The sequence below is a fragment of the Anomaloglossus baeobatrachus genome, unplaced genomic scaffold, assembly GCF_048569485.1.
Source record: "Anomaloglossus baeobatrachus isolate aAnoBae1 unplaced genomic scaffold, aAnoBae1.hap1 Scaffold_2584, whole genome shotgun sequence".
Classification (NCBI taxonomy): domain Eukaryota; kingdom Metazoa; phylum Chordata; class Amphibia; order Anura; family Aromobatidae; genus Anomaloglossus; species Anomaloglossus baeobatrachus.
Window position 1 is genome coordinate 21,972 of NW_027442137.1, and position 12,161 is coordinate 34,132.

Consider the following 12,161-nt stretch of genomic DNA (forward strand, 5'->3'; position numbering starts at 1 on the left):
GGCGCATAGTAGCAGGCGAAATGTTGAGCAAGGTGCAGGAGAACATGAAGAAATGGAGGACGAACTGTCCATGGACATGGAAGACTCAGCGGATGAGGGAGACCTTGGTCAAATTTCAGTTGAAAGAGGTTGGGGGGAGATGTCAGAGGAAGAAAGAACGGGTAGCACCTCTATGCCACAAACACAGCGTGGACTTGGTCCGCATGGCTGCGCAAGACACATGAGTGCCTTTTTGTTGCACTACCTCCAACATGACAGTCGTATTGTCAAAATTAGAAGTGATGATGACTACTGGATTGCCACACTATTAGATCCCCGGTACAAGTCCAAATTTTGTGACATAATTCCAGCCATAGAAAGGGACGCACGTATGCAGGAGTATCAGCAGAAGCTGTTACTCGATCTTAGCTCGGCTTTTCCACCAAACAACCGTGCAGGTGCAGGGAGGGAATCTCCCAGTTGTAACTTGACAAACATGGGACGGTCTCGTCATCTTCAACAGTCTACCCGTACCAGTAGGACCGTATCTGGTGCCGGTAACAGCAATTTTATGGAATCTTTTCATAATTTTTTTAGACCCTCTTTTGCAAGGCCACCAGAGACAACAAGTCTGACACATACTCAACGGCTGGAGAAGATGATACAGGAGTATCTCCAAATGAACATCGATGCCATGACTGTGCAACTGGAGCCTTGCTCCTTTTGGGCTTCAAACCTAGAAAAATGGCCAGAGCTCTCCAGTTACGCCTTGGAGATTTTGTCGTGTCCAGCTGCCAGCGTTGTCTCTGAACGTGTATTCAGTGCTGCTGGGTGTGTGCTGACAGATAAGCGCACGCGTCTGTCCAGTGACAATGTGGACAGACTGATGTTCATCAAAATGAACAAGTCATGGATCCAGAAGGAATTTACTACCCCTGTGTCATCCTGGGGAGAGTAAATGCTTGTTGATTTGGAATGTGCTTGATGCAAATCAAAACATCCTGTTTGCAACTAGGGCCCAAGTGCTGCCACTGATGGGGTGGGTGTCTGTGTGGCCCAATTTTTGGAAAAAAGGGAGACTCCGCTTGGAGTAACCCTTGCTTGCTGTGTTTTTAAAAGAAGCCAAGATGAACAGAGCTGGGATCAGGAAAGACTTTGCTACCTACCCCGGTGTCATCCTGGGGACGGTTAAGAATAGCGTATTTTTGAATGTGCTTGATGCAAATGTAGCTGTGAAGTGTACAACTGGGGCACAACTGCTGCCACTGAAGGGGTGGGTGTGTGTGGGGCCCAATTTTTGGAAAAAAGGGAGACTCCGCTTGGAGTAACCCTTGCTTGCTGTGTTTTTAAAAGAAGCCAAGATGAACAGAGCTGGGATCAGGAAAGACTTTGCTACCTACCCCGGTGTCATCCTGGGGACGGTTAATTATGGCGTATTTTTGAATGTGCTTGATGCAAATCAAAACATCCTGTTTGCAACAAGGGCCCAAGTGCTGCCACTGATGGGGTGGGTGTCTGTGTGGCCCAATTTTTGGAAAAAAGGGAGACTCCGCTTGGAGTAACCCTTGCTCGCTGTGTTTTTAAAAGAAGCCAAGATGAACAGAGCTGGGATCAGGAAAGACTTTGCTACCTACCCCGGTGTCATCCTGGGGACGGTTAATTATGGCGTATTTTTGAATGTGCTTGATGCAAATCAAAACATCCTGTTTGCAACTAGGGCCCAAGTGCTGCCACTGATGGGGTGGGTGTCTGTGTGGCCCAATTTTTGGAAAAAAGGGAGACTCCGCTTGGAGTAACCCTTGCTTGCTGTGTTTTTAAAAGAAGCCAAGATGAACAGAGCTGGGATCAGGAAAGACTTTGCTACCTACCCCGGTGTCATCCTGGGGACGGTTAAGAATAGCGTATTTTTGAATGTGCTTGATGCAAATGTAGCTGTGAAGTGTACAACTGGGGCACAACTGCTGCCACTGAAGGGGTGGGTGTGTGTGGGGCCCAATTTTTGGAAAAAAGGGAGACTCCGCTTGGAGTAACCCTTGCTTGCTGTGTTTTTAAAAGAAGCCAAGATGAACAGAGCTGGGATCAGGAAAGACTTTGCTACCTACCCCGGTGTCATCCTGGGGACGGTTAATTATGGCGTATTTTTGAATGTGCTTGATGCAAATCAAAACATCCTGTTTGCAACTAGGGCCCAAGTGCTGCCACTGATGGGGTGGGTGTCTGTGTGGCCCAATTTTTGGAAAAAAGGGAGACTCCGCTTGGAGTAACCCTTGCTTGCTGTGTTTTTAAAAGAAGCCAAGATGAACAGAGCTGGGATCAGGAAAGACTTTGCTACCTACCCCGGTGTCATCCTGGGGACGGTTAAGAATAGCGTATTTTTGAATGTGCTTGATGCAAATGTAGCTGTGAAGTGTACAACTGGGGCACAACTGCTGCCACTGAAGGGGTGGGTGTGTGTGGGGCCCAATTTTTGGAAAAAAGGGAGACTCCGCTTGGAGTAACCCTTGCTTGCTGTGTTTTTAAAAGAAGCCAAGATGAACAGAGCTGGGATCAGGAAAGACTTTGCTACCTACCCCGGTGTCATCCTGGGGACGGTTAATTATGGCGTATTTTTGAATGTGCTTGATGCAAATCAAAACATCCTGTTTGCAACTAGGGCCCAAGTGCTGCCACTGATGGGGTGGGTGTCTGTGTGGCCCAATTTTTGGAAAAAAGGGAGACTCCGCTTGGAGTAACCCTTGCTTGCTGTGTTTTTAAAAGAAGCCAAGATGAACAGAGCTGGGATCAGGAAAGACTTTGCTACCTACCCCGGTGTCATCCTGGGGACGGTTAATTATGGCGTATTTTTGAATGTGCTTGATGCAAATCAAAACATCCTGTTTGCAACTAGGGCCCAAGTGCTGCCACTGATGGGGTGGGTGTCTGTGTGGCCCAATTTTTGGAAAAAAGGGAGACTCCGCTTGGAGTAACCCTTGCTTGCTGTGTTTTTAAAAGAAGCCAAGATGAACAGAGCTGGGATCAGGAAAGACTTTGCTACCTACCCCGGTGTCATCCTGGGGACGGTTAATTATGGCGTATTTTTGAATGTGCTTGATGCAAATCAAAACATCCTGTTTGCAACTAGGGCCCAAGTGCTGCCACTGATGGGGTGGGTGTCTGTGTGGCCCAATTTTTGGAAAAAAGGGAGACTCCGCTTGGAGTAACCCTTGCTTGCTGTGTTTTTAAAAGAAGCCAAGATGAACAGAGCTGGGATCAGGAAAGACTTTGCTACCTACCCCGGTGTCATCCTGGGGACGGTTAATTATGGCGAATTTTGGAATGTGCTTGATGCAAATCAAAACATCCTGTTTGCAACTAGGGCCCAAGTGCTGCCACTGATGGGGTGGGTGTCTGTGTGGCCCAATTTTTGGAAAAAAGGGAGACTCCGCTTGGAGTAACCCTTGCTTGCTGTGTTTTTAAAAGAAGCCAAGATGAACAAGTCATGGGTCAGCAAAGACTTTATCTACCTACCCCGGTGTCATCCTGGGGACGGATAAGAATGGCGTATTTTTGAATGTGCTTGATGCAAATCAAAACATCCTGTTTGCAACTAGGGCCCAAGTGCTGCCACTGATGGGGTGGGTGTCTGTGTGGCCCAATTTTTGGAAAAAAGGGAGACTCCGCTTGGAGTAACCCTTGCTTGCTGTGTTTTTAAAAGAAGCCAAGATGAACAGAGCTGGGATCAGGAAAGACTTTGCTACCTACCCCGGTGTCATCCTGGGGACGGTTAATTATGGCGTATTTTTGAATGTGCTTGATGCAAATCAAAACATCCTGTTTGCAACTAGGGCCCAAGTGCTGCCACTGATGGGGTGGGTGTCTGTGTGGCCCAATTTTTGGAAAAAAGGGAGACTCCGCTTGGAGTAACCCTTGCTTGCTGTGTTTTTAAAAGAAGCCAAGATGAACAAGTCATGGGTCAGCAAAGACTTTATCTACCTACCCCGGTGTCATCCTGGGGACGGATAAGAATGGCGTATTTTTGAATGTGCTTGATGCAAATCAAAACATCCTGTTTGCAACTAGGGCCCAAGTCCTGCCACTGATGGGGTGGGTGTCTGTGTGGCCCAATTTTTGGAAAAAAGGGAGACTCCGCTTGGAGTAACCCTTGCTTGCTGTGTTTTTAAAAGAAGCCAAGATGAACAGAGCTGGGATCAGGAAAGACTTTGCTACCTACCCCGGTGTCATCCTGGGGACGGTTAATTATGGCGTATTTTTGAATTTGCTTGATGCAAATCAAAACATCCTGTTTGCAACTAGGGCCCAAGTGCTGCCACTGATGGGGTGGGTGTCTGTGTGGCCCAATTTTTGGAAAAAAGGGAGACTCCGCTTGGAGTAACCCTTGCTTGCTGTGTTTTTAAAAGAAGCCAAGATGAACAGAGCTGGGATCAGGAAAGACTTTGCTACCTACCCCGGTGTCATCCTGGGGACGGTTAATTATGGCGTATTTTTGAATGTGCTTGATGCAAATCAAAACATCCTGTTTGCAACTAGGGCCCAAGTGCTGCCACTGATGGGGTGGGTGTCTGTGTGGCCCAATTTTTGGAAAAAAGGGAGACTCCGCTTGGAGTAACCCTTGCTTGCTGTGTTTTTAAAAGAAGCCAAGATGAACAAGTCATGGGTCAGCAAAGACTTTATCTACCTACCCCGGTGTCATCCTGGGGACGGATAAGAATGGCGTATTTTTGAATGTGCTTGATGCAAATCAAAACATCCTGTTTGCAACTAGGGCCCAAGTCCTGCCACTGATGGGGTGGGTGTCTGTGTGGCCCAATTTTTGGAAAAAAGGGAGACTCCGCTTGGAGTAACCCTTGCTTGCTGTGTTTTTAAAAGAAGCCAAGATGAACAGAGCTGGGATCAGGAAAGACTTTGCTACCTACCCCGGTGTCATCCTGGGGACGGTTAATTATGGCGTATTTTTGAATTTGCTTGATGCAAATCAAAACATCCTGTTTGCAACTAGGGCCCAAGTGCTGCCACTGATGGGGTGGGTGTCTGTGTGGCCCAATTTTTGGAAAAAAGGGAGACTCCGCTTGGAGTAACCCTTGCTTGCTGTGTTTTTAAAAGAAGCCAAGATGAACAGAGCTGGGATCAGGAAAGACTTTGCTACCTACCCCGGTGTCATCCTGGGGACGGTTAAGAATAGCGTATTTTTGAATGTGCTTGATGCAAATGTAGCTGTGAAGTGTACAACTGGGGCACAACTGCTGCCACTGAAGGGGTGGGTGTGTGTGGGGCCCAATTTTTGGAAAAAAGGGAGACTCCGCTTGGAGTCACCTTGCGGTGTTTTACATGATTTTAGAATGGCGTGCCATGCCTATATCTGTGTGTCCTCCTCTTTTTCCTTGTCCAGCTGTTTTGTTTTCGCATGAGTATATGTCCTTGTCACTTTCCCATGTGTTTGTGTTGTGTTGTGAGTTGTTTGTCACCTTTTGGACACCTTTGAGGGTGTTTTCTAGGTGTTTTACTGTGTTTGTGATTGCCTGCCATTGTTTCCTATTGGCTCGAGTTCGGTTCGTCGAACGTTCGACGAGCCGAACTCGAACGGGAGCTCCGTTCGGCGAACCGACCTCGAGCCGAACCGGGACCGGTTCGCTCATCTCTACTCCTGGACATAGCATTCGAATTACCAGGTCCCTGAAGGCTGAAATGCGTAGTGGCCGGAAATCATGAACAATTACAATGGGCGTATGTGCTGTAGATCCTGCGTCAGTTGTAGCTTGGAACTTTGTCTTTTCACGGATTTGCCCGTCTCTCATGGTGTTGGGCTATTTTCGGATCAAAATGGTGTGTCCCTCCTTGGCCCGTATCATGGGTTATTTCAGGGGCAAATTTAACTCTCTTAGCACTTTTCTCCTTAATTGTGGCCGTTGAATTGTGGGGTCAAGGTCTATCCAACCAGCATATTTGTTGTTTTTCAGACAATTTAGGGCTCGTGCATAGTAATAATAACACAGGTTTCCAAGGGTAAAAATTTTTGAAAGATGTGATTTTTTTCATACTTTCGATCATTGGACTCAGTAAAAATATTGAAAAATTATCATCACGTACAGTTTTTTCACAAACACTGATTCTATAGGTGTTAGGGCCAGGTGGACGGGCAGACCCAGGAGGTGGATCCACTGGGCCGAACACCTTAATGAAGGCAAGGGGTCCGGTAGCCGGAGCACTACGGGTAGCAGGACAGTCCGTGCAAAAGAGTGGAATGGAGAAGTCCCTGGGACCACGGAGTCACTGATGGTAGTCCGGGTGACGGAGCTCAGGTTCGGAGGCCGAGATGTCAGGCAGAGTCCGGAACCGATGGAGCGAGAGGACGGGTCACCACAGGGATCAGAGATGGTACGGACTGACGGGATGGCAGATAGTCAGCGTTCGGGGTTCGGGAATCGGCAGGACCGGATGGCGAGGCAGGAGCGGCTCTAGAAGAGAGATAGGTAAGTATATCACAGAGACACAAGGAGACCTGACTCCTAGCTTAGGAAACACGAAGAACAGGCCCCGCCCACTTGGACATTAAACCCCTTTATACCCTGTACCTGTGTGTTCAATTTCCTGTCAGTGGACGCTGGCCCTTTAAGAGAGAGTCAATGCCCGCGCGCGCGCCCTAATGCGCATGCGCGAGGCCCGGGTGCCAGAAGCCAGGGCAGGGAGCGGTGTATAGGAAGCAGGGGAGCCGGCCTGGAGCAGGGCTGCCGACGGGCGCCGGGAGCGGGGACCGGGCCGCCTGGGGACCGCAGGTGGTGGAGGCTGGAGACCGTGGAGCGGGGGATGTCTGCCAGAGGAGCCGGGGAGCGAAGCAGGGAAGCCGGGGAGCGTGGCAGGTGAGCCGGGGGGCAGAGCAGGGGACCCGGAGAGCGTGACAATAGGTTTCCAAAAGGTTAGAATTCTGAAAAGATTCCCTCCATACTTTTCTGAAGATGGTGCTCTAGTGTATTCAAGCGATGTTCCTGTGCTGATGGAAAATGTAACATTAAGTACAATGTGAGCGAGTGGAGACACGTCATTGTTTCATCCAAAAAGTCTGAAAGCTGTGCTACTGCTCAATGGCAGTAAGTATTCTTCAGTGTGTGTAGGGCATGTGTCGCGGGCAGAGGGGCCACGCACGCTACGCTCGGGTTCGGGGACTTCTGCTGCTGCTGCTGCTCGGTGGCTCGAGCGGAGGGCCAGATCCGGGGACTCGAGCAGCGCTCCTCGCCCACGAGTGAAAAGGGGGTGGTTTGTTTGGGGAGATAGTTAGTGACGTCACCCACAGGTCGTGGTGATAATGGGCACCACCACTGCTGGTGACGGGGATCCCGGGAGCGATGGCAGGGAGCAGCTAGGATGTTGGTTCCCCCTCCGTGGGTAGGGGTTGGTGATCCCGGGGCCCGGTGGCGGTACGGGGAGGCTGGATGGCTGGGGTGTACGTACCGAGGGAGCCCGTTTGCCCGCAGGCGCTGGCCCTTGGATCTCTAGCCTATGGCGGTGGCTTTTTATCCTCACGGTGTGGACGGTTGCCTTCTGTCGGGTCTTGGGTGTTAGGGAACCCCTGGGATTCCGGTCACTCTCGGATTTGACCAATGTCGGCGGCTCCTAGCCTGGTCAGGGTCCAATGGCCCTGCCTTTGTGCTTGGTACAGATCCGCTCACCGGTTCAGTTCCCCTCGGGTCACCGCCCGTCCCCGGTCCTACGGTTCAGCTGACTTGTACCACCTCCTGCAGACGGCCACCACCGTCTGCCGACCTTGCTGACAGTGCCTGGGCTCCTACCCAGACACTAACAGTTTCTGTCCTCTCACTTTCCACTACAAAACTAAACTAACTGCTTTTTCCCGCCTCCGGGCCTGTGAACTCCTCGGTGGGTGGGGCCAACCGCCTGGCTCCGCCCCACCTGGTGTGGACATCAGAGCCTGGAGGAGGCAACAAGGATTTTGTGTGACTGATGTAGACTATCCAGGGGAGGGGGTGTGTGTGATTTTGTGTTTGTGACTACCTGGCTAGTCCAGGGCGTCACACATGCTATGCACTTGGAAGAAAGCTGTGAGAATTTAGACTTTATTCTCAAGAAACTTAACTACAAGGAGCATGGATGGTCAATATGTGGTGGTCTAAAAATGTTCTCATTGCTTCTTGGGCAGCAAGGAGGATATATTAAATACCCATGCTGTTCTGCCTCATGGCAGCCTGCTAATAGTCATTCATTGAAATTTCTGTTACAATCCCTAGAGGTCATTGTTATTCTTTTGAATTGCTGAGTTTCCCTTTAAGCTAAATGTATTCTGGGTAAGGAATGCCTCCTTGAGCTGAGAAGAAGCCTGCAGCCATTTTTTCTTTGGATTTGTCAGGAAAGGACATGCCGACTTACCTCTCTGTACATTCACCCCTGCCTAGTGTAATCCGGTGAGCAAAGCAAATTACATGTGTTAGTGATAGAATCCTAGATGGAAGAGTGTAGTAAATGCATTGTACATTGTACTTCTACACCTTTAGTGTCATCCCTGTCTTGTTTGTCTAGATAAGATTTCTATGTATTGCAGATGCAGTGACCTTTCACCTACATTCTCGTAAGAACTGCATCTCATGTACTGTTATGCTATGTTAACTCTGTATTAACACTGTACTGACTGTAATCATTTTCTTGTTATAGTTTTTACCCGTATAAAACAGTATCTTGGATATACCGTATTCTGTCTTCAACTGCATCTTGGATATTCCTATATTCACTGTATATTCCATGTATACTGCAATCAAGTTCACGTTACCAGCTAATAAATCAAGGCTATTGAACTCCACAGTCTGTTTATTTGAAATGTGAACTAGGGTTTAGCTGTATGCTAGAGATTCACAGCATTACGTAAAAGAAGGCAGAACACATGCTTTTTGTGTGAATTGGAAAGCCAGGTTAGGACTCTTCACTGGAGCAAAAAAAATTGGCCAACAAGAACATCTTTGTAACCGGGACTCAAGAACATTGTTGCATAAAGCTTAGTTGATCCCACCTAAAGTTCTCTTGCCACCACTCCACTGTAAGCTTGGACTGATGAAGCTGTTTGTGAAAGCGCTACTGAAAGAAGGAGAGATGTTTAAGTACCTGTGTACCAAGTTTCAGGGACTGTCAGAATCAAGTCTGAAGGAAGGTGTGATGCCCTGGCAAAACCAGGTAGTTACAGATAGGCCCCCGCACAACACCTTTCCTCACTTAGGAAACACACAGCCGACCTGAAACCCTAGTCACCTAGGACACTGAAGCCAGGACCGAAACCAGCGGCCTAGCTAATTAAATGATTGAGGGCAGGATTATAGGTCCTATCCCACCTAAAGTCCCTCAAAGAAGACAACAGCCCACTGATAGGGATAAGGCCACCGCCAGGGCCCTTAGATCCCACGGGCCAGCGCCTGCGGGCACGGCTCCTTAGGCCATATCCAGCCGGGAGCGGACTCCTGAGTTCCAGACCAGGCAGTCCACCATACACAAAAACAAGTGCAGAGTAAAGGACAGCGAGCACCAGCCTGGGTGGGGGACCTGAATGCAACTGGCCGGGGCGGCAGGCCACCAGCACCTTTGGTTTACCGAAAGACTCGTGTGATTCATTTACTGTGAGTAACCAAACATCCCCCTGCTTGCTCAGGCGCGCCGGCCCTTGCCATCACCATACCCTGCACAAAGACACTGGGCCCCGGGGCAATCATCCCTACACACGGAGGGGTTAACATCCAGCTGCCACTACATCTCTCCCGGGTATCCCATAACGGCAGCGGTGGTGTCCCACCTCACCACACACCGTTGGTGGCGTCACAAACTTAATACGGCCTAGCCCATACATCTACATTCCTCCTTTTATTCGACATGTCCGCGAGACCCCCGGGTCGAGCCACTCTCTTAGAAGGTCTGGATCCGACCAACGGCGGCTGCTGGCACAGGGGCAGCACAAAAGCATTTTTGTGGGTTCGGATATTCAGAAACCCATGAATGAAGGATGACGTGTTTTAAACAATAATGAAAACTGTTGAAAAAAGGGCTTGGGACTCTTTGAAAGAAGCAATAAATACGTTTCTAGGTAACAACAAAGAATCAAAATTTAAGTCCATCGTGGAGAACATGCTGAAACGTTTCAAAGCCTTGGGTTGTCTAATGAATTTGAAGTTACATTTTTTACATTCCTATTTGGACTACTTGTCTGAAAACCTTGGTGCTGGTGGGAAGAACAAGAAGGTTTTCATCGGAATATCAAGGAGATGGAACGACGATACCAAAGTAAATGAAACGTGAACATGATTGCCGGATGCTTCACAGAGAAGATCCACAGGCCTTCTATAAGAGAAAAGGGGGATCTAGAGAAAAGGAAAAAGTGCAAGAATAAATTTCTAATAAAGTTGCAGAATGACTGTACAATAAATAAATGTATTTTATATATAAAATTGTGAATATTTTTGGTTACAATAAGTATTTTTCTTGTTCATGTCACTTGTATGTAACTTCACACATGGATTGTACAAAATCAATATTTGATGGTTAAAAAAAAATATTTTTTTTTTTTTTAAATCAGGACATTAGAAAACATAATAATCAGTCACTGGATTTGAAGTTTCATAAACCAAAATTTGACATAGCTGTGTAATTTGTCGGGCACCCACCGACAATAGAATAGCGCCAGATTTAGGAAGCTGGCTGAGGTCTGCAAAGTCTGTAGCCAGGTGACAAAATTGGCCAACCTGGGTTTCTTCCTTAAGTAGTCTCTGGTATGATGATATGGTATAATCCTGGCAGCCGGAGTCGAAATCCCTAGATTGCGGTTATGATCTCCAATCGGAATTGAAGCCCCTAGATTGAAGCCATGTAGCCAAGTGATCCTCTAGTTGAAGCCAAAGTCCCTAGACCGAGTCCACAAGGCATCCTGGTTCTGATCCCCTAGCCAGCTCTTAAGAGCTTAGACTAGATCATGCAACATCCATCAACAACCTGGTGACTCCAAGAAGTCCCCTTTTATAGCCATAACCTTCCCTTAGGATATACTGTGCCCTTATCAGATTGGTTGTACAAGGTTGCTTCTCTTATTGGATGAATTTCAAGCTGCATGGATAATGTTCATTTAAATGATGTGGATAGAAAGACTGAAGATATCTACATGTAGTCTGAAATCCATCATGAATCAATACTATTTTACACAGTCATAAGCAGCCCATGGGCATTCACCTGCATTCAAACCAATAACAGCTCATAGACCAGACAATCCATCTACCACTGGACCAAAGACAGGAAGTTAAATCCACTGCCTGCGGTAACCAACTTAATCCTATAGGCTACTCACACAACAAACCCAACAGAAAGGAAAAAAACATGGCTTCGATTATCCATCCAATGAAAACGCATAACCATTGTGAGCCATTGGACAATGCAATTGGACACTTGGTGACATGGTGCACGGCCCAATGAATCAAGTCTTTACTTCATATTCACGGTTTAAGCCCTTGGGTTCTAATGTGCCCAGAGTACATATCCAGAAAGATTCTCTTTCTTTGAGCTAAACACAAGTCAACAATACATTGTAAGCAGATTCTATTACCAGTCCCACACCATTTTGTGACGCATAATCACACAGTGATCCAATTAAGATTCCAAGTCATCGAACATGTCCAAGCCATACGCAGAGGAGGCAATAGAATTAGGAAGCTCAAAGAAAGGGAATCTTTCTGGATATATACTCTGGGCACATTGGAACCCAAAGGCTTAAACCATGAATATGAAGTACAGACTTGATTCATTGGGCCATGCATGGACATAATGGACATAATTCTAATAGGCAGGACAGGTAATAAGGAGCACAAGTTATATGCTAAAATGTGTTGTGTGACAAGACAGACACAGGAAAGGACATGATAACAGGTGTAGGGACCAACAAGGTGAGACAAGGGGTATCAGGATAGGGTCAAGTAGGTATGAATGTAGTAATGGGGCAGGCATAGAGAATTGTATGTGAATGTGAATTACAATAAATCACTAAGGAAAGGAATATGTGAGTGTGTGCCTAATGTAAACTAATATTGTACTGGCAAAATTATAGATGGAAAGGGAAAAGGGGAGGGGGGAGAGAGGAGGCTGTAATTGACTACAAGGGTATGAGTTATGAGTGATCATAGGGATAGTGTTACATAAGTGGAAATACCTATGGA